Consider the following 21,495-nt stretch of genomic DNA (forward strand, 5'->3'; position numbering starts at 1 on the left):
CCTTGGTTTGGCAGGGTTCCCTTCAGACTGCCTAAACTCAGCAAGAACTTTCAACTAGAGCATTGATTTAACAGGATGAGCTAAGAGGAGAGCGAGAGTTTGGAGACAAAGGACGGGAAAGAATAATGAAGGAGACAGTCTGATATCCTCCTGGAAAAAATAGACTTTCCATTTGCATAAAAGTAATGTACAGAATTGAAATATTATTCCTTTGCCATGTATGACTATGAGAGCTTCATACGTAACTACTATAAAAGATCTTATTTGATTAAATAGAGAAAATACAAAAATGACATGTGTTGTGTCCCAAGTCTTTGTTTCGATACTGCAAAGGACTTTCACAACACCCCACTGAATTTTCTCAAGCACACAGTAGATATGAACCTCATTTTATAGATAATTAACATTTAGTTCAGTGGGGTTAAATGACATGCAAAAATTACACTACTAGTAAGTTACTCAGGACTCAACCCCAGATCTGACCTCCAGTTCTTCCCCTGCTTCGGAGGAAAGTCTAAGCACTCCTTGATGCTCCCAAGATCTTCTTTTGTGAGGGGTGAGGGTGAGTCTGTAAGGATTTCCATTTTCCAAGAAAATATCTGTATGAGGCCAGATTTTTCATATACTTTAACCATAACAACATATGGCAACAGATTGAAATCAGATGCAAATATGAGAATCCTGCTGTATTTCATTAAGCCAGACACTAGATTTGCAAAAATGTAAAATAATGTCACTCTTCTCATTAATTTTTTTTTTTGGTAAATATAGCTATTTTCATAAAAATACATTATTTGCATTAACACAAAAGAGGTATATTATTGTTATTTTAAATTAATTAATAACTTTTTAAAAATTTTTCTCAGTTTTAATTTCTAAAGTAGTAAATATCAATAGATATAATCTACTAAATGTATTCAAGGTCATCAATACTTATAAGTGCAAAGCGCTCCTGAGACCAAATCAAAAATTTGAGAAACACTATTCTACACCATCATCTAAGCATGTCCATTTCTCTTCTACATTTTTAATATAATATTTAATTTTCAAGTTTACAAACATAGCACATGCTTCTCCCCCATCCCTAGGGAAGGGAAAATGCAAAAAACATAAAGAAAATAATTTTACTAATAAACCCTGATATAATCATTGTTAACATTTACAACAACATTTATTTCTCTTTAAACATTTTTTCATTTGATAATTAAGATAAATGTAATCTCTTGCTTGATGCACTGCTTTTTTTCCAGTTAACACTACGAGATAAGCATTTAATGCATGCTGCGAAAAATTCTACTAAAAGCTCTTTTAATGACTATATACTATACTTTCATATATCCAATCTATAGCTATTTAGCCATTCCCTATTGTCACTTAAGATGTTTCCCAATTTACAATATTATGAATAAAGGAAGGTGGAGAGAACTCTTGGAAAGATTCTCTAAGTTTCTGGGTGGTAGATGAAGGCACCTGGAGGCACCAATATGCTTTGTTGTGGTTAGGGAAGGGTATGTTATAGCTGTTGAATTGGCCTAAAAAGAATGTTTATTTAAGTTTATTTATTTAGTTTACTAATGATGTTTGCTGAGATCCAAATGACAAAAAGTAGCCAGCCATGAGAATTTCCAGGGGAAGACAACTCCAGTAAAAGCTCATACAAATGCATTGACAGGATCTGCTTGATATATTTAAGGAACGGAAACTACCAGTATGGCAGATGCTTCAGATTACTGTTTTTCTCTTATGTAGCAGAAATTTCTCATAAGCTCTTGTTTTTTATTCGTCTACCTTAACCTTTAATAAAATATATGTTTAGATACAAGAGTATATTACTTCTCCCTGGAAGTAGTGTATATTACTCTATCCCGCAGATTTTCCACGTGGAGGCTGAGAAGATGAATATATAAAGATACATGTTATCTTTATATAATAAATATAAAAATATGTAGATATAAAGATAATGAATGGGTTTACAGGTACAGAATCTAGTCTGGCAGTCATTCATGTTTTGCAGTACTGCTGGAGAAAAGTGAGGTCTCTTACCGCCACTCTGAGATTATTTGAATATGAGCAAAAGTCCCTATGAATATGAAACAGTACTAAGTTCATCTTTAACTGGATGAGATATAGACAGCAAAAGAGGAAACATGTGGTAGAAAATACCACTTCTTGGAGAAATCCAGTGATAAAGGAGGGGCAGAGTAGAAGGTTTGCTAGAAAGATGAGAAAGACAAAAAAAAAAGTTTAATTTGTTAGTTTGTTAACAGATGGGAGGTGTATACTGACCAGAGACATTTTTCAGACACCTTCATTAATGCTATGTCTGAGAAGTCAATTTAATTATCCAAAAATTGCTTTCATCATAGTAGATGGAAAGCAAATTAAAGGTCTGAAAATCACCCCCTTACCTTCCCTTGTAGAACATATATGAGTTGCCATTTTGAGGGATAAAGATAAGCAATAATAAAAAATAATCATTAGAAATGGTGGTTAACATCAGGCCACCCATTTCTCAACTTGAGAGACAAACTAAATTTTTTTTTTCAGCAATTTTCAGTTTTTTAGATCACAAGTTGGGAAGCAAGAGAAAGTTGTTGAGTTTTATTTTCAGAGTAATTTCTGCTCTAATTTATAATTTATTCATCAACTACTTTATCTACGTATTGACTCATTCAACCATGTTAATATTTTTCCTTCTCTAAAATCCTATATACTTACTAACTTGAATTGTTTATTCCCCACATGTCGTATGCTGATGTGTACAATTATTTGTGCTTTCCCATGATGTTTTATCTCTTCAGTAGACTATAGCTCAAGAGAAAGAATCAAGACTAATTCTTTTTGTAACTTTTTCTGAGCTGGATTCCCATAAATTGAATTGTTGGGTGGGCTCATGATCAAAAAGCAAGATTGAGTAGTTATTAATTCTATTCTTATTTAGCAAAGATTTATATAATCCACATATAAGTAGTCATTAAAAACTTAAACATAAAAGTACCTGATTATTGCTAGCAAGAAGGATGAGCCATGGGATAATGCCATAAGTAACTACAGAGTAAGATTTATTAAGGTAGCAGTTAGTCAAATCTTTTCTCTTCTCATTAAAATCTAGAACAGCCCACAAAGTCATGTTTGTTTGCCTTGAGTTCATCAAATCACAAAGTTGGAGAGTGGCTAATAAAAAAAATATATAGTTAGAACTCTAAAAATTCAGTTGATAAAGGCTGTATAATTTAAAGTCTAAATTTTGTACAAATATAGATATACAGAATTTTCTACAATTAGAATATTTATCCTGATAAAATAAATTCCCAAATGAAGCAACAGATGTACTCAGTTTTCTCCTTTTGCCCCATCAGATTCATTCTCCATTCTTCTTTACACATCTCTTTGCCCCAAGAGGCTAACATCTACAGGTTGCATCAATAGACACCCTTGTTCTCTGGCTTCTTATTATGGTTTGGCCATTGGGAAGCACAGTAGGGGATTGGAAAGCAGGAAAAGAATGAGGTCAGAGTATTTATTCCCCTGGCCCCTTCCTGCCAGGCTGTGGTTAGAGAATGGCTGCATTCCTGTGGGATAGCTTTTTCCTACAGCAGCATCTCTCCAGGTTCTAATAACCACTCTCCTCTTTTTCTCCTTCAGGCCTAAGGATGATGAACGCAGGCCGTGGGTGCTTCACCAAACAGATGACTAAGATGATCCAGAAGAGATCAAGACACATATTTGCTTTAGCAACCTGTAGGTGAAGATTTCACCAATTTCTAAGTGAGACAGAATTAGTAGTTAAAAGCAAAACCATATAAGAAAAAAAAAATTAATAATAATAATAATTACATTTATTGAACACATTGTGCCAGGCATTCTACTAAGTGATATCTAGAGATTACATCATTTAATGAACTATCTATGAGATAGGCTCAAACTTAAGAAAACCAAAGCTTAGAATGGTTAAGTATAACCAGGCAAAGATAGTGGTTGGAATTGGGTGTCAGAACTCTGGTATCTTTGACTCCAGAGTCCATTCCCTCAACTACAATACAGTATCACCAAATGGTAGTTATTTAGCCATATAATTTCCACCTTTTCCAATTTTCACATATATACACAGACACACATATACATATATACGCCATTTAGCGGATTATAGATACTTCATTTCAATGTAAGAATTTACTTATTCTTACCTAATAATTTATATGAGGAGCTAGCACAGCATTTTAGTCAAATGAGCTGTAACATTTACCCGATCAAAGCTCAGAAAGTCTGTGGGGAAAGAACAGGCAAGCAGGAAGGACAGTTTCACTATAAATGTCACTGTCAGCCATGCCAATCTCAAGGATGCTTAAAACTGAGTGAAGATGGACCTTGAAGAGTGCTCAAGAAAATAAATCCAAATCAAAGCCACAGAGCCTTCCAGCTTGTTTCTTTATTCCTTTTCTTTCTCCACTTTATTTTTCAGCAAATTTCCAGCCCCATTAAGTGCCAGCATGGAAATTAAAAAGAGAAAGTGAAAAATAAAAGGAGAAAAGGAAGGCATGCAGAAGGCAGAGAAAGAATGGGACAACACACGAGAAAACAGAGGAATAGTTTAAGCAAAGAATTTTTCAGACCCGCAATAAAATTAGCTTATGATATTTCTATTAACAAATCACACAAATAATAAATTACTATTTACTAAGTTTATATATTAACTTATATAACATATTAAAAAGTCAAAAAAGTTTGTATATTAATAGAAGGAGATGGAAAATGAGTTTATCAGTGCTCAAAAAAGAAATGGAAGATAAAAATGAAAATATTTAGAAATGAAAGCCATACTTGAAAGTAGAAGCAATGGAATGAATATTACTGAAAACAAAGAGATAGTGAACAGACTAAAGGCACTCACACAAAAATTAAATAGAAGATAACATAGTTACTAAAAACGTATAAAGACAATGATAGATTTTGGAAGACTAAAGAAATGAGAGATTCTATATATATATAATTGGTGTTCCTGAATTGAAAAATAGAACAAATAGACCCGAAAACATATACAAGGATAGGAGAGAAAAAAACAATTTGAATAAAGTGAACAACTTAAATATACACGTAGAAAGAGCACATATATCATAACAAAAGTTGTTACTAGAAAATCAACACCAGGTAATATCTAGGTGGACTTACTGAATTTCTATGATGAATAAAAAAGTGATATGAATAATGAAGCAGTTGAAAGAAGAAGTCCAGTACAAAAGAGAAAAATCAAGTTGGTTTGGAAATTTTCTGCAGTAATATTCCACATCACAACAAAATGGAATGATATCTAAAAAATACTGAAGGAAAAGAAAAGTGGCTTGATAATATTTTCAAAAAAATCTGCAATGATGAAATTCAGCCAATCAAGAGATGACTTTAAGTACTGTGAAATGCATGGTGTGAAAATATCATGCTAAGAACTGAAAAAATTGTGGGTAAAAGAAAAAAAATGTGTTAAGTTTGATGGCATAAATAATAAACAAACAAACTAATCTGAATTAAGGATTTGGAGAAGAGGGAAGGTGGAAAGAAGATGAAATGTACTAAATTTCACATCTTTCATTACTCAAAGTCATTAAATATTATCTCAAAATACAATATAGTACTAGAGGGCATCTAGCATCTGATGAGGAAGTAGAAAGCTGATAAGTGCATTCTCCCACCCTAATAATAAGTAAAAGCCAGATAAATTTCAAAATCATAATTTTTCTTTAACCCAGTAGACAGCTGAGGTTACAGGACAGCTAAGCAGACTGGATTCCAACAATATGAGAAGAAGATGGGGTTGCAATACAAATTGAAGAAAAGAGAGGAAATAGGACAGAAAAAATATTTGGAGAGATAATGACTGAAAGTTTCTCCAAAATAATAAAATATATAAAAGACACTGATTCAAGAAGTTCAGAGAACACCAAGGAGGATAAATATGAAAGAGGAAAAACAAAACCCCTAGGCACATCACATTTAATCTTTGAAAAACCAAAGATAAAAAGGAAAATCTTTAAGGCACACAGACTAAAAAGACATAATACATAAAGAGGAACAAAGAATGGCACCAGATTTTTTATCAGAAACATTGCAAGACAGAAGACAATGGAATACCACTTTTAAAGTGGTAAAAGGAAAAACAATGACAAGCAAAAGTTCTTCACCCAGAAAAAACATCTTTCAAAACTAAAAAGAAATAGACTTTTTTAGACACACAATAATTGAAATAATGAATTATCTGGAAGCTCTGGACTATAAGAAATGTTACAGAAAATTCTTCAGGAAAAAGCAATATGACAGAAACTTGGATCTACACAAAGTGAAGATCTTTGGAAATGGTTAAAATGAAGGTAAATATAAAAGATTTTTTAAATTATTTTTACTCTAAAATATAATTGAATATCTAAAGCAACAATAGTAGCAATTATAGCATATTAAAAAGTAAACTATATGATAAAAGTAGCAGAAAAGATGGGAAAGAGGAATTGGAATTAGACTGTTGTAAAGTTAACACTACATGTAAAGGTTGACCTTGGTTTAAAAATCAAGAGCAAACACTAACAAAGTTCTAAAAAGAGGGGTTAATAATAAGTCCATAATGGAGATAGAATAGAGTCATACAAAATACTCAGATAATCCAAAAGCAGACTAGACATAGCTGAAGAGAGAACTAGTGAATAGGAAGATAAAACTTAAGAAAATATCCAGAATGCAACATATAAAAACAATACAGTAAGTCATATGAAAGGGACATTAAGAGATGTAGAGGATAAAGTAAGAAGTTCTAATATATGTCTAATTAGAATCCCAGAAGAAGAAAGAGGGAAAAATGCAATATTTAAAAAGATAATGGATAATATTTTTTCAAAATTGAAAATTACCCTGATCTTCAAAGTTATGAAATGTAAAAAACCTAAACAGGATAAACAAAAAGGAACTCACAAATAAGCACATTGTATTAAAACCACAGCACACCAAAGACAAAAGATTGTAAAAGCAGCATGAGAAAAAGAAAGACAAATTACTGTAAAAGGAACAATAAATAAGCTAAGAGCTGATTTCTCAACAACAGTAGAAACTAGAAGACAATGTAAGTCATTTTAGGGATATACCTTAGAAACAAAACAAAAGTTATCTCAGAAAAAAATCTGAAATGCAAGCAAAGAAAAATGGTATACCGTATGGGTAAATCTAAACAACCATCAACCATATAAAACAATTTCTAGAAAATCCAATGCGTTAATAAAAATAAAATAAAACTAAACTTATATGCATATATGGATTGAGGAGTAAAGCATTTTAAGTTCCTGTTTTAGTTGATAAGAAGTTAAAGATAATTTTAGACTGTTAATTTTAATATGTGTGTGAAAATATCTAGGGTAATAATTAAAAGAATAGAAATTAATGCATAAAATACAATCTAGTTGGCGAAAAGGGGAGGAAAATGTGAACATAAAACAAAATCCATTAACCTCCTCCCTGATAAAGCAAGAAAGGAGAAAACAGAAGAAGTAGGATAAATCAAAAGAATAAAATACAATATTAAAAATTATCATCATAAGGGGCCGGCCCGATGGCGCAAGAGGTTAAGTGTGTGCTCCGCTGTGGCGGCCCAGGGTCCGCCGGTTTGGATCCCGGGTGCACACCAATGCACCGCTTGTCAGGCCATGCTGTGGTGGCGTCCCATATAAAGTGGAGGAAGATGGGCATGGATGTTAGCTCAGGGCCAGTCTTCCTCAGCAAAAAGAGGAAGTTTGGCAGATGTTAGCTCAGGGTCGATCTTCCTCACACACACAAAAAAATTGTCATAGTAAATGTAAATAAACTGAATTACGCAGTTAAAAGCCATACGTTCTCAGACTGGGTCTTGAAAAAAGGTAGGATTTGGAATGAATGAAAGAGAGAGATGGGGAGAACAAGTGCAGGGAAAGTGCAAAGGATGGAGTAACTCTGATGTACTTAAGAGGCTGTAAGGGAACCAGCCAGAACAGGCAGAGGTTTCAGAATCAGAAACCGTAGAAATTAATTTCTCCAGGTTTAGAATTCATGTGGTAGAAAAGTGAGTGCTACTGAGCAAAAGAAAGAAACGATAAGAGTAGTCTATAAGCACACAAGGTAAATTGAAGGACATAGGTTAAAATATGAGATTCCATAACTAACTTTGAGGAAGATAATACATTCACTGTGATCGTGGTGAATTTGAGAACCATCATTAAAATCATTATCTTTGTTGGAAGATTGAGCCAGAAAGCAGGGATGAGAATGAGGGGAAGGGAAAGTTGGATCAGAGACATAAAGGTCATCTATTAAGCTTTTCTAGAGAACAATTTCAATCATTCATATTTCACTACTTGTTAACACTTAAATTTTCAATGTTTAAACATGGAATTTAAACATTCCAATGTTTAAATGAAGTTATTTATTGTTTAAAAGAATTTTGCTTAACAGCTCAATGTTTCCAGAACAATATTATTACTGATACAATCCAAGCCTCTTCTCTGCTAAATATTTTTTCTCTAGCAGCATGGAAATGTATTAAAATGTTAAGAATGAAATTCAAGTTCAGTCACTTCCCACTGGTACAGATAAAGTATCAATCTGAAATGGTGTCTTTTAAAGTGTATTTTGGAAATAAGAGAAAGGGTGAGTCCTTCAAACATATGTACGAGTCAGGGAAATATAATAAGGATATATCATGACCATAATATACTTGTCCCGCCTTATTTCTTTGCACCCTCCCAAATCTAAAAGTGGCATTGCTTTCAAGTTCCAACCAAAAAAACATAGAATGAACTTAAGTACAATGTAGTCAAGAACCAAACACCAGAACTCTAACTTACAATCAACCCACCCATCCCATAAATACAGGAAAAACTCTGGTGGCGTAGTAGAATTACAGGGAGCAGACCAGTATTTGCTTTGGCAGATGTGGAGTCTGTGCAAATAGGAACATAGCTGTATGCTGAGTATTTTAGTGTTTCTAAAACTGCTGAATCAGACATAAAAGAATATCCCAAACTGCAATGTATCAGCAAGTTTAGAGAATGAGTGCCATTCTATTTCTTAAATTTTTATAGAATAAGTGACCTATATTAAGCATTTTTGTCACCATGTCAGTTTTAACATAATACGTCCAGCATCAATGTCAAGGGCCACATCTTACTTACATAGCTACAGTTCTTGCCCCTATTTAGATATTTTACCATTTTCCACAAATGTAGCATAGGCAAACTCCAGAGGAGCTGGTGACCCTTTAGCCGAAAGAGACTTAATTGAATACATAATTAGTTATGTATGTGTGAAAATTTCAATAAAAGTGAAATATCTCACATTGAAATTCTGAACAGCAATGCTGGAAAATTATTGAGAATAAAATTGGAGAACTTGGTCCATGACCATCCCTGTCTAAAAATGAGGCATTTTCATGTAAAGCACTTTAATTCTCCTATTTAGTAAAATTATGCTACTTTATGGGAAAGTTTAGGTCTCTTTAGCATTTCAAAAATGAAAATGAAAAAGAAGCACCTTTTCATTTACCAAGTACGGTTTTGCCCAAAGATGTTTGCTGAATGAATAATGACTGAATGCCCCCTTAGTGCCTTATTTGTCCCACCATTGGCAATTTTTAGGACTTGTTTCCAGACTAATTAATCACGACCTACGACAACCTGCCTTGTTTCTAAATTACGTGTTCTTGTGTGCCTAACTTCCCTACTGATTCAGAGCTTTAGACCTATTTGTGTTTCAATAATTGTTGCTGAATTGACTTAGACTTACTTTCAAATTATCAAATCCATTTCATCTGTAAACTTTAACTACAGCACACTAGGATAGTTCCCTACTTTAATTCATTTTCTCTTTAGATTTCTTGTCCCAATACTAGAAAAAAAATGAACACTCCACAAAGACTACAAATAGGTTTCATCCTGGGGGTGACTCCTGATTGATTCATAGTGACTGCCTGGAACACTTAACCAGGAAGAGCTTGAGGACAAATCTCTGCGTTGAACAGGAAAGAATGTTGTATCGGATTAATTATATCTGCTCTGGGCCTAGAATGGTGAAGTGGAAAGTGGTGGTATACTTACCACTTATTTTCGACCCAGGGTCTCGGAATCTACCAGTAGATCTTAAAGTCTTATCTCATAGAACTCTAAACTAGTTAAAGCCACCACCTATCTTTCTGTAGAATTCTCTGAACTCTGTAGTTTTTCTTACCTTGAAAAGGGGAAAGAGAATCCTAACACTATGATCCTAACAACAGTGACACTTCATCCTTACTTCATTTACCGATAGTCACCTCTACCTCCCACCTTCATGTTGAGCCATCTATAAAGAAGCAAAGAAACACAATTTCTTCCCACGGGAATATGGAGCCCCCTGACTTAAACACATAGCTTTTTATGTTTCCTATTTTGTTAGCCAAAAGAGAAGAAAGCTATTTTTTTTAAAGCTGAAGTGTGTGAATTAATGAAAGAACAATTATTTTGTGTAGACTGTATACTAATCATCACGCTAACTGCTTTACGTGGATTACCTCATTTAGCACAGACAATCCTGGAAGAGACGAACTGTTATCATCTTCACCATCATCATCCCTCATTTAGAGATAAGGAAATCAAGTCTTGGAGATGAGTAATGTGCTCAGAGCCTCAGCGCTGGTGAGTAACAGAAAAGGGATATGAACCCAGGAAATCTAATTCTAAATCCCATGTTCTTAATTACTGTGGGAGGCTACTTAATTACAGTGGGAGGCTACTTCTCTAAATGGTACAATGGGCCACCTCTACTTCCTAGTAAAATAACTGAACTGAATGTCATTGTTCAGAAACATCACAGCTTGCCTTTGGCCTTGAGTTAGATTTCTATGTCCACGCCATACTTGTTACCTAACTGCGTCTCTATGAGACACTCTTCCGTTGAGTGTAAAATGGAGATAATGCTCCCTAAATGGTGAAATGATTATGAAGATTAGTAAAATAATTGCATGTAAGACATCTGGCCAATAGTAGATGTCAGTAATTGTTTGTTGTCTACAGTCATTTTAATTTCTTATAGTTCCTATAAGTAAGATCTTTAGGGTTTAAAAAAGATCTGTAACTCATTAGAGAAGCAAAAGTAATGAAAATTTTTTGGTGAATTACAAGTTTGTGTAACATACTAGAAACAGGATATCACATTTATTAGAAAAATTTGTGGAGATTTTAATTATAGCACCAATTTCATACTACGCCACCAAAATCATTATTTCCTAAAATTAAGCGTTTAAAGTAGAAGAGCAATTACTCCCCTCCTCACCGCAACAAACTGCTCTCAGTATCTCTTAAGTCTACAATAAACTTTTCAGTGATTACTAGATGTGTATGTCACATCATGGCCTAGGAATGAAGGAACTGAGTAGGGAGTAGGGAAGGGATCATGGGAGGAGTGTGGAGATAATGGGCCCCTGACATGGCTGACCAGGAGTAGGAAACTATAGAGAAAGAGCTGGTTCAAGTGAGGTCAGGCTCATTGATGGACTCCATGAGAAGAACAAGTGGTGAGAAATATGTCAATGCCAAGGAGGTGATTATAGCCACACAAACAGATGGCAAGAACAAGAGTATCCAACCTTGAACCAAATGCTGAAAGGGGCTTCAGGAGAGTAAATTCAACAAAGAAGTACAAGTGCAGAGGCCTAGACCAAATCCTGCTGTCCTTACCTGTTACAACACTCTTAGTGTCCTAAGGGCACCACACCCAGCTTGGAGTGAGGGCACATGTGGTTTCACATTGGACATACATGCCCTCCAGCTGCATGCCGAGGCAGAAATAGTAGCTGCCTGTATGCTGTGTTTTGAGAGGAAATAAGTTTCTTCTCCAAAATATATCCTGTGATGAACAAAGGTCCTTTGAGCTAAGGGGTGGTTCTCTGTTAAAAGTATGAAGGATTAGAACCAAGTCTGAATAATCATTGGTGGGAAGGAAAATCTACCAATCTTTAATTTTCATTTACAACTTACATGAAAAAGTATTTGCCTGGCTTATTCACACTGACAGCAATTTTGTGGAAGTTGTTTGAGATTGACAAAATGTAGGAAGGGAATGTGAGAAGGGAAGAAGAGCCACTGGGGACCACACAGCTGTGACAAGTGACATTGAAAGACTTTAGTAGCAATATTGCACACAACAATTTTGTGTAGAATTGGTCACAAGGCCCTCTGATAATTTGTTTTCAACTGTATTGTGAGCAGCAATTCAATAAGAACCTCTAGGTAATAATAAATTTGGAACCCTAAATTAAAATCCTTTGACTTGTAATATTGCAGATAATTTTTACACATAATTCAAATTTATACTTTTAAAAATAGCAAAAGTGACTTTGTAAACAAAACCTTGGATTTTATGCAAATTAAAGACCAAAATTGAGATATTTACTCCTACAAGATTGGAGAATATATGTTGCAAGAAACTAGTGATACCATTGCAGATCAAGCAAAGGCTTAATTTTCTTCTTGCATATGTTAAATTGGAATTAAACTAGGGTACATGTATAACTTTTTAAACTTAAGAGAAACGGGGACTGGACTTGTGAAGTTTATTGCATTGTGGTGTTTCCAAAAATTGGCTATAATTTCTAATTGGTTCCTCTAACCTCTGTTTTTAACTTTTAATACACAAGATATTCTTGAATCATTGAAACATATCTCCAAAATTAGGCCAAAAATAACTTAAGAAAAACAATTAACAAACATTTCAGCTTCCCTTCTATTAAACCTAAGCCACAAAGAGCTTTCTCTGTGCTTTGGTCTGAATTTGTCCCCCCAAAATTCATATATTGACATCCTAACTCCTAAAGGTAACAGTATTTCTTGGTGAGGCTTTTGAGAGAGGTCTTACATCGTGATGGTGGACCCCCCCGTGAATGAGATTAGTGCCTTACAAAAGAGGCTCCAGAGAGATCCATAGTCCCCATCCACCATGTGAAGAAACAATGAGAAGTCTGTGACCCAGAAGGAGGCTTCACCAGAAGGTGCCCATGCTGGCCTCCTGACCTTGGACCTCCAGCCTCCCTAACCATGAGGAATAAATTTCTGTTGTTTATTAGTTACCTAGTCTGTGGTATTTTGTAATAGCAGCCCAAATGGACTAAGATACTGGTAGTTTACAGTTTAAATTATCCCCTTTAATAACTTTCATCGGTCATACAACTCCTTTATCAAGCATCCAGTAGGTGCCAGTTTCTGGTCTAAGTGCTGAGGTTACAAAGATCCATAAACTGCCTGCAGGAAGTGCACACTCTAGCTGGCTAGAAAAGCTGGTAAATAACTATAATACAACGAACTAAGTGCCAAGTTTCTAGAACAAGTACTCTACATTAGCTGTCTCCATTTTCACTCCCTCATTCTTCACTCTACTGTGTGTGGTGGGGCCATCTCTCCACTGAAAAGGATCCCCCTATGATCACCGATGAGGTCCCTAAGTCCAGTGCAAAAGTCTGCAGAAGTCTCATCCCACTAAACCTTAGCAGCACTCAACACTGTTGCTACCCCATCTTTTTAAAATATTTTCTCACTGTCTCTGTCTTTAATCCTGCCTCTCTGATCACTCCTTCTCTCCTTCTGGAGTCATCCCCCTTGACTCAGCCTTTAATTGTTGAAGTTATCAAAAATTTTGCCATTATCTTCTTCTTTTCTTTCCTCTCCTCTCTTCCCAAGACCTTGATTAGAATGTGTATGCTAGAGAGTGTCAATGTAATTTTCCAGTTAGCCCTTACTTTTGAGCTACACACTCATTTACACAACAGTCCTCTCAATTCTCCTCTTGGATGTCTCAAAGGAATATTAAACTCAATTTGTCTGAAACCAAATTCATTAGTATTTTCCTTCATCTACCCTCCTTTGCCAGTTACCTCCTAGTTCCCTCCAATCCCAGTTCAAAAGTCACTTCCTCAAGAAGCTCCATCTAGCAGAGACCAAGGGCATTTGGTTCATCATTGTATGTACAATGCTTGCACAATGTCTATAACATAGTATGGGGTCAATACACACTTGAGTTGAATGAATGAACAGACAATCTACGGAAGTACAGAGGAACAGGTCATTAATTTTGTCTGGAACTCAGTTTAACGGAAGAGTTGACTCTTAAAGGATAAACAGGATTTTGTGAAAGTATAAAGGGAGTCAGAGAGGCCACAGAAGCCAGACAATGGAAGTATTAAACGTTTCAGGAGAATGAATCAAGGGCTGCAGAGCAAAGGGCAGGGTGAAGGGGGGGCTGGAAGTTAGGAGGTGGGGTGGGGATAGTAATAAGGGAGGAAAGGAAGGATTGGGGAAAGGGTCGAAAAAAGTAGATTTTGACCAGAGTGTGAGGAGTCTAAACTTTATCCCATAGGCAACGAGGAGCCACTGAATGTTTCCAAATTGAGGAGGAGAGATGATCTGTATTTTAGAAAGCATACTGTATGATTATTCAACTGTTGACTCTTTTCTCCTATCCGTCCATCCATGCTCTGTTCCGGGGTGTTGGTGCTGGGACGCTGCAAATCACTCTCTTTTGCCAGCTGGTTCTGTGTTAGATTCTGTTATTTGGGGACTGAAAAGGGACACCAGAAGCCTGGGAAAAGGAAAAGGGACCCTCTCCTTTCTGCTTGCTTCACGTTTTTGTCAGAGTCTTGGCCTTCCCACAGCCCGCCTCATCAGGCCCCCTTGGAGGTACCAGCACCTTCCAAGCTGTGCCCCTCCCCCCAAGTCTGAGTCCCTTTCACAGGTCTTTCCTCTCATCTATTTTCTGAAAACCCCAGCCTCCTGCCTCTGTTCCCTCAGCCCTAGGAGTGGTAGCAGATTCTGCAGTTACTCCTCTGGTTACTCTTTTTGCGTTCTCAGTCCTTTAACAACTATTATTCAATACCTCTTCAATTCTCTGTTGAAATACCTAGTGTTGCTTCTGTTGTGCTGACTGGACCCTGACTCACATAACACTTTGCTGTGAATTAGAAATGAAATAGCAAGAGCTGGAGTTAAAAGACCAGTTAAAAGACCATTTGAATATTCTAGACAAGAGATAAAATAAGTCAGTGAAGATGATAAGGATGAAAATAATAATAGCTCACATTTATGGAGCACTTACAATATACCAAGCACTGTTCTAAGCCCATAATCTCAATAATATAGGTACTATACTTATTTCCATTTTATAGACAAGAAAACTGAGGCCCAGAGAGATTTTAACTAACAGGCCCCAAGTCACACAGGTAGTAGTGGTAGAAACCCCAGTTTTCTGGTTCCAAAGTCCTTCCTTTTAACAACTAAAAAGGGATTAAATTCTTGAGTAATTTCTGAGAAAAAAGCAATAGTATTTGAACACTTATCCAACAAAAAAAATCATGGAGAGGGAGGAGTCAAAAAAAAACCCTCAGAGACTTAGTTTTGGTGACTGGGTGGATGATGAAGTTATTAACTACAATGGAAAATTTTTTTAAAAATCAGGTTTGGGTGCCGAGTAGGAATAATTAATTCACTTTTGAATATTTTGAATTGAAGGTGTTTGTGGGACATCTGAGGAGTGATGTCAATTGAAAGTTGAATTTGAGCTGGGTCCTTCAAAACAGTTGACATAAAGATAAATATTTCCCAGCTCTCAGAAGAAAGATGCTACATGAGTCAGGAAAGCAGATGGTAATGCCTGCCCTGAGAGGGAGGCTGTGGAAAGGGAATGAGCTGAGTTTTCAAGCTGCTAAGTATAAATCTTATGGCTCTTTTTCCTACGTAAAGAATAGCAAACAGTCTTCAGAAGAAATATGTGTTTAAGCAGTGGAATGGAGACACGGGGGATGAAAGGAAATGTATGTGGTATGACACACAAGAAAAGTACGAAACTATTCAAGAGGTTTCTCTGTTTGTCTATTTTTTTTTTTTTTTCTTCTTGAAAGGAAACATAAAGGGGAGGGAAAAGGGAGATCAAGAGAGTTTAGAACAAAATGCTTTACTTCCTACACGGAAATGCAGGATCCCCTAGATTGATTATACACGCCTTGGAATGATTTGGCAGCAGAGAATGGGATGACATCAGCAAACCAATCCCTAGCCGAGTAGAATGAGTCACATTTTCGTCTGTTTTCACTTGATTAAAATATTTTACATTTGTTTAGCTTGAAAAAAAAAAGACAGAGGAAGCCATTGAAAGTGGAAACTTGCAAGCCCAAATATGGTTTGTTTCTGACTCACCAGAATTGCAGCATCATAGGAACTAATAACTTTGATTTAAAGAGACATTTTTATTAAAAAAACTTCTATTCAAGAACTAATTCCCCAAATCACATAAATGTGCATTATGGCTTTCTTAAACTTTTAACTTAATACCAAATGGAGAAAACTGTAAAAAAGGTGATCTTTTATAATACTTTTAAAAATATAAAGAACTTGTCAGCTGTAGAAAAAATGGGTAATATTTGAATATTATCTGGTCCTTATAACTTATTTTGTTCAGATTAGTATAAACTGCTAATTTTGATGTTTCAAATGTGTCTAAACATTTGCTTCTTTAAAACAGAGCAGGCAGGAAAAGCAGAGTAAAGGGGGGACAGAAGATTTGCTCTTCAGAGGGATCTGTGCCAAGTAATCTGCAAACAATCTATTTCCTGGCAAATGTCTGCGAAGTGGTTTGTCCATGATTTTTTTTTTAATTGTAGTTGCTAATACTGACCTTCAGATCCCTTAACAACGAGAGAGATTTATAATCAGGCAGAATTCACTTGGAAAAGAAATCCATTGCTGCTGACTTTAGGCAGTTATTTTTCTAAGTATGTGAATTATTGTGAAGCTCAAATTATATAAGTGAAGGAAGTCTTTCGATTGTGAGGCACTGCATAAACCTGAGTTATTATTTGTTTATTAGACCAGAGCATTTAGAGATCATCGACGAATGGAAATAACACTGTTTGGTGTCATTTCTTATTAAGAAAATGTGCTGCTTTCCAAGATTTCTTTGTTCTTTATCCTGTAGTGATATTAATTATTGTTCATCAGTGAAACTTACCAAACTCTTCAACAACCAGTGGGTGAGTTTCTCTAAATATAACCAAAAAACATATAGAAAAAAAAATTGAGAAATTGATTCACTTAAGGTTTAAAACTATGTCAAAATAAATAAATTTAAATGAAAAATGCCACAGTGTAAAAATTTATTTTTATTACATGTGATAGACAAAGAATTAACATTTATATCTTAAGAAGAGTTCTTACATATCATTAAGAAAAAGGCAAAGAATCCAATAGAAAAATGGGCAAAACTACAAACAGGCCATATGTAAAAGAAAAAACACAAATGGCCAATAATAAATAAATAAATATACAAGAAAATAATTATCAGGCTTACTAAAAACCAAGTGAAGAAAAGTTAAAAACAATGGGTACCATTTTCACATTTCATATTGACAAAGATTAAAAATGAAAATACTCAAGGGGGTCTTGGAAAGATGACAGAAATAGGGACAGCATAGTTTTTGGATCTTCTAGAAAACCTACATAAAAATGAATAGAGGAGCTAGAGAGTAAAACCAAAAACCCATGGACAACATTTACAACAAAACTAGATGGCAATATACAAGTGTGAGGATACAGACCAACAGCCTCAAACCTGGGTGACATGGGAAGCTGTGCAGGAAAGAGTTGAGGGAAGCCAAGAGGCATCTGATGGACTTGAGAAACAAGACAGTCCCAAATAGCTTCCCGCAAGTATTCACTGAAAAATTCAGTAGCCAGCTTTGAGATTAATTACTTGGAGGTGGAGGTGGCACAACGAGAGTAATCCACCCAGGTGGAGAGGATTATCTTGTCATTGACATTGTTTAGAATTGCTAGTGGAGGCTGATAATAGAAAGCAGACCAACTTTTAGTAGTTCATTTTTTTTAATTCTTTATAGACAAAGTGATCCCTTTGGGTCAAGCCACTAATCTCTACTGCCTGCTGTTAGATTCATTGGGCAATTCACTAACTCATTCATTCATTCAGTATTCTTTTCTCTAGGACCTAGGGGATGAGAATTCAAAGATGAAAAAACTAAATACTTGCTACCTTGGGATCTCAAGATCTAGTATGTAAACAACAAAAAAGCTATAATGAGTTTAGTGTTATAGTAAAGGTTATACAGTCATATGTCGATTAACAACGGGAATGCATTGTGAAGAATGCGTCATTAGGAGATTTCCTCATTGTTCGAACATCATAGAGTGTACTTACACAAACCTAGGTGGTATAGCCTATTACACACCTAGGGCTATATGGTAATAATCTTTTGGGACCACTGTCTTATATGTGCTCTGTCATTGGCCGAAAGCTCATTATGTGGCACATGACTGCACATGTCACTAGGATGAAGTAATCAGATTAAAAAGCAGTTGCTTTGAAGAGCAGATAGTAGGATTCCAAAGAAAAAATAATATAATATAATAGTTAAGATCACAAACTCTGGAGTCAAGCAACTCTAAATTCTAATTCTGAACTTTGCCACTTACTAGCTGTGTGAACTTGGGTAAATTATCTATGCTGTCTCAGTGGCCATTTCTTTAAGTAGGAAAAATGGTAATACCACCTCAGAGTGTTATTAAGGATTAAATAAACTCAATAATACTCTGAGCCCTTAGCATTGTCTCTAACACATTGTGTATACTCAAAAATATACATTTTTATTATTATTGAATGAATTTATAATTTTATTTATTTATTTTTTTCCCCCTAAGCCCCAGTAGATAGTTGTATGTCATAGCTGCACATCCTTCTAGTTGCTATTGAATGAATTTAATGCAAACTAAACTTGCTGGAGGGAAAGGCGTGGACAGACGCATGGATATTTCACTGATCAGTGAGGACCACCATGGAGAAATTGCAAAATTTGGTGAAATTTGCCTTGAAAGAGTGTAAAAAGGAAGAGGGAGGGAAAGTGACAGCAAGTATCTATGTGACAATATTTCATTGGGCCTGTCTGATTTAATAAAAGAATTCTTAAAAAAAAAACATTAACACTCTGGTTCATTATTTAAAAGCAAAGACTCATTGGTTACAAATAAGAGTGAAGAGCTCCATACAGTCTTTGCATTTATTTACTTCCTGAAATAAGAATGACATCATCACCTTGTTGTCATAGAAAGACACCAATACTGGAGGTCAGAAATTCCTTAAAGAGGACCATGACCGTAATCAGTGAAAGAGCTGAGTAGATTTACCCTTCTGAGCTCTGGGATGTGCCCTAGCAATGTGTGCGCATAATCATATTTTTTGTAAAATCTGCAAAAATAAGATATTTAACTGTAATCAATTAAGACCGCTTTCCACTCTGACTTCTTCTTTGTCACATTTTCCCTCATGGTCCAGTAGTGTTAGAGCAGCCGCAGGCATTTTGGGGATCCAGTTAAGAAGCTGAGTTGGGGATACTTTTATTTTTTATTTAGTGGGATATATTTATGTGGTTCACAGTCCATTGCACATATAGGTAAGATACGGCTAGCAGGCCCAGTGTAGGAATGGCTTCCAGAAATACTCCTACTCATTGTGCTGACTGACCCAGCATCATAACACGACAGCTCAACTCTAGAATTTATATATTAACATGAACATCTCCTATGGTGCCTTACATTGAAAACATGTAGGCAGTGGAGAAAATACAAGATTTGAAACATATGAAACCAGAAACTAGTCTGTGGAAAATTCTTCCAATCACCAGCTGTGTACAATTAAACTGGAATATTAGATTCTCATTGATGCCTAGTCAAAATGGAAGTTCTCGCCTGTCCGCAATATATTCGATAATCCAGTGCACACAATTATAAATGCACGATACATTCTTTTTAGGTTTTGGTGGATAGCACGTGAAATAAAATTATTCGTTACCCACAGCAGTAGTAAAAACAGGAAGTACTTCAGGGTGTGAAAATGCTTGCTTTATGCATTTCAGTGTATTGGATTATATTTTAGTGTATCTGTTTTATCTTGTCCTGATAGTCTGGTGCTTTCAGAGCAAACAAAATGCAAAATTCTGCCAGTGCAGCAAAACTTCTTGAAAAAGCTAGTGTTCCAATAACAAAACTGCTGCACACATACATATGCATCAGTCAATGCATATACAGAACAATTGCATAGTTCAATACAGAAGAGCAGCCATTTAAAAATGCACTTAAATTGCTCTTCTCTATGCCTTAATTTTCCATTAGTTTTGTATATTTTTCACAATTATTTATTATACTAAAATTAAAATATAACAGGAAGAAGTGTCCTAGTGGAAGCCAAAAACAGTAACTTAAAAAAGATTGGTTAAATTCAGTCAAAAAACGGCTCTATTTACAGCATTTGTCAAGTCTTTATAGTCCAACTTATTATTATTATTTCTTTTCTCATTCTAAATAAATATTAGCTCTCTTACCAAATCTGTATTTGGAATTTGTAGTTTTTTTCTTATAGAGGGCCTCTCAAACTGAATAAGTTTCAGGCCCCACAGAATCTGGAAGTACCCCTGTGTAAGGGCAAAAACGAAATGGATGAATAAAAGCATCACATTCATGATGACTTAGGTGGGAAGATGGAGATTTTCCTGTAAAATATTTGGATGCAACTTAGATAAAACAGAACATAGATACCAGAGTTGCTCATGTCATGGTATTTAGAGCTACAAGTGAACCTGAAAAGTATGTAGTTTAAACTTTTTATGATAAAGTATTTGAGATTTAGAGAAAGTAAGCAACTCACTTGGTTACACAACTAGTCGGCACAACAGTGGGCTTGGAATCCAGGTTGAACTACAGTGTAAGCCGCATAAAACCTCAGCCAAGCACACGGGGCGCTGTGGAGCCAGGGTCAGCTTCACAGGTGTGCGACCTGTGCAGACGCAGAGAGCCCTACTCTTAGAAGCGCCGTGTGGTTGGTTTATTACTCTGCTGTCATCCTGAAACTCTTGATGTTTTGAAAAAAAGGGGTCCACATTTTCACTTTGCACTGAGTCCTGTGAATTACGTAGCCAGTTCTGTGTGGAACACAGTATGGCCAGTTACAAGGGCTCAGGTGGGGCTGAAATGGTAAACCTTCATGTTCTCCTGGCTGTCACTAGCTGCGGGCTGCCACAAGGATGTGACCTCAGGTGAGACGACATTCTGTATCTGAGGCCCAAATTGAAGGAGCTGACAGCTGGGCCACAAGGCTTCTCCTGGAGGGGGACCTGGGCAGCCTATGTCCATGTCCACCATGGGCACAATGCCCATTTACTCGATGTTGTGTTAAGATCTTATCTCGAGAGTTTAAAGATAACTTTAGGGGCCGGCCCCGTGGCTTAGGGGTTAAGTGCGCACTCCGCTACTGGTGGCCCGGGATTGGATCCGGGCCCACACAGACGCACTGCTTGTCAGGCCATGCTGAGGCCGCGTCCCACATACAGCAACTAGCAGGATGTGCAACTACGACATGCAACTATCTACTGGGGCTTTGGGGAGAAAAGGGGGAAAAAAAAAGGAGGAGGATTGG

General features: G+C 35.9%; 1 protein-coding gene across 1 annotated transcript in view; it reads right to left on the reverse strand.

The window, feature by feature from the left end:
- Positions 1–20,792, reverse strand: part of COL5A2 (collagen type V alpha 2 chain) — a 177,690-nt gene extending 156,898 nt beyond the window's left edge. Inside the window, exon 1 of the mRNA XM_058549402.1 lies at positions 20,728–20,792. The gene's annotated coding sequence lies outside the window, so the exon portion shown is untranslated. The remainder of the gene's footprint in view (positions 1–20,727) is intronic.
- Between the last annotated feature and the right edge of the window lie 703 nt (positions 20,793–21,495).

Source organism: Diceros bicornis, chromosome 10 (assembly GCF_020826845.1).
Source record: "Diceros bicornis minor isolate mBicDic1 chromosome 10, mDicBic1.mat.cur, whole genome shotgun sequence".
NCBI lineage: Eukaryota > Metazoa > Chordata > Mammalia > Perissodactyla > Rhinocerotidae > Diceros > Diceros bicornis.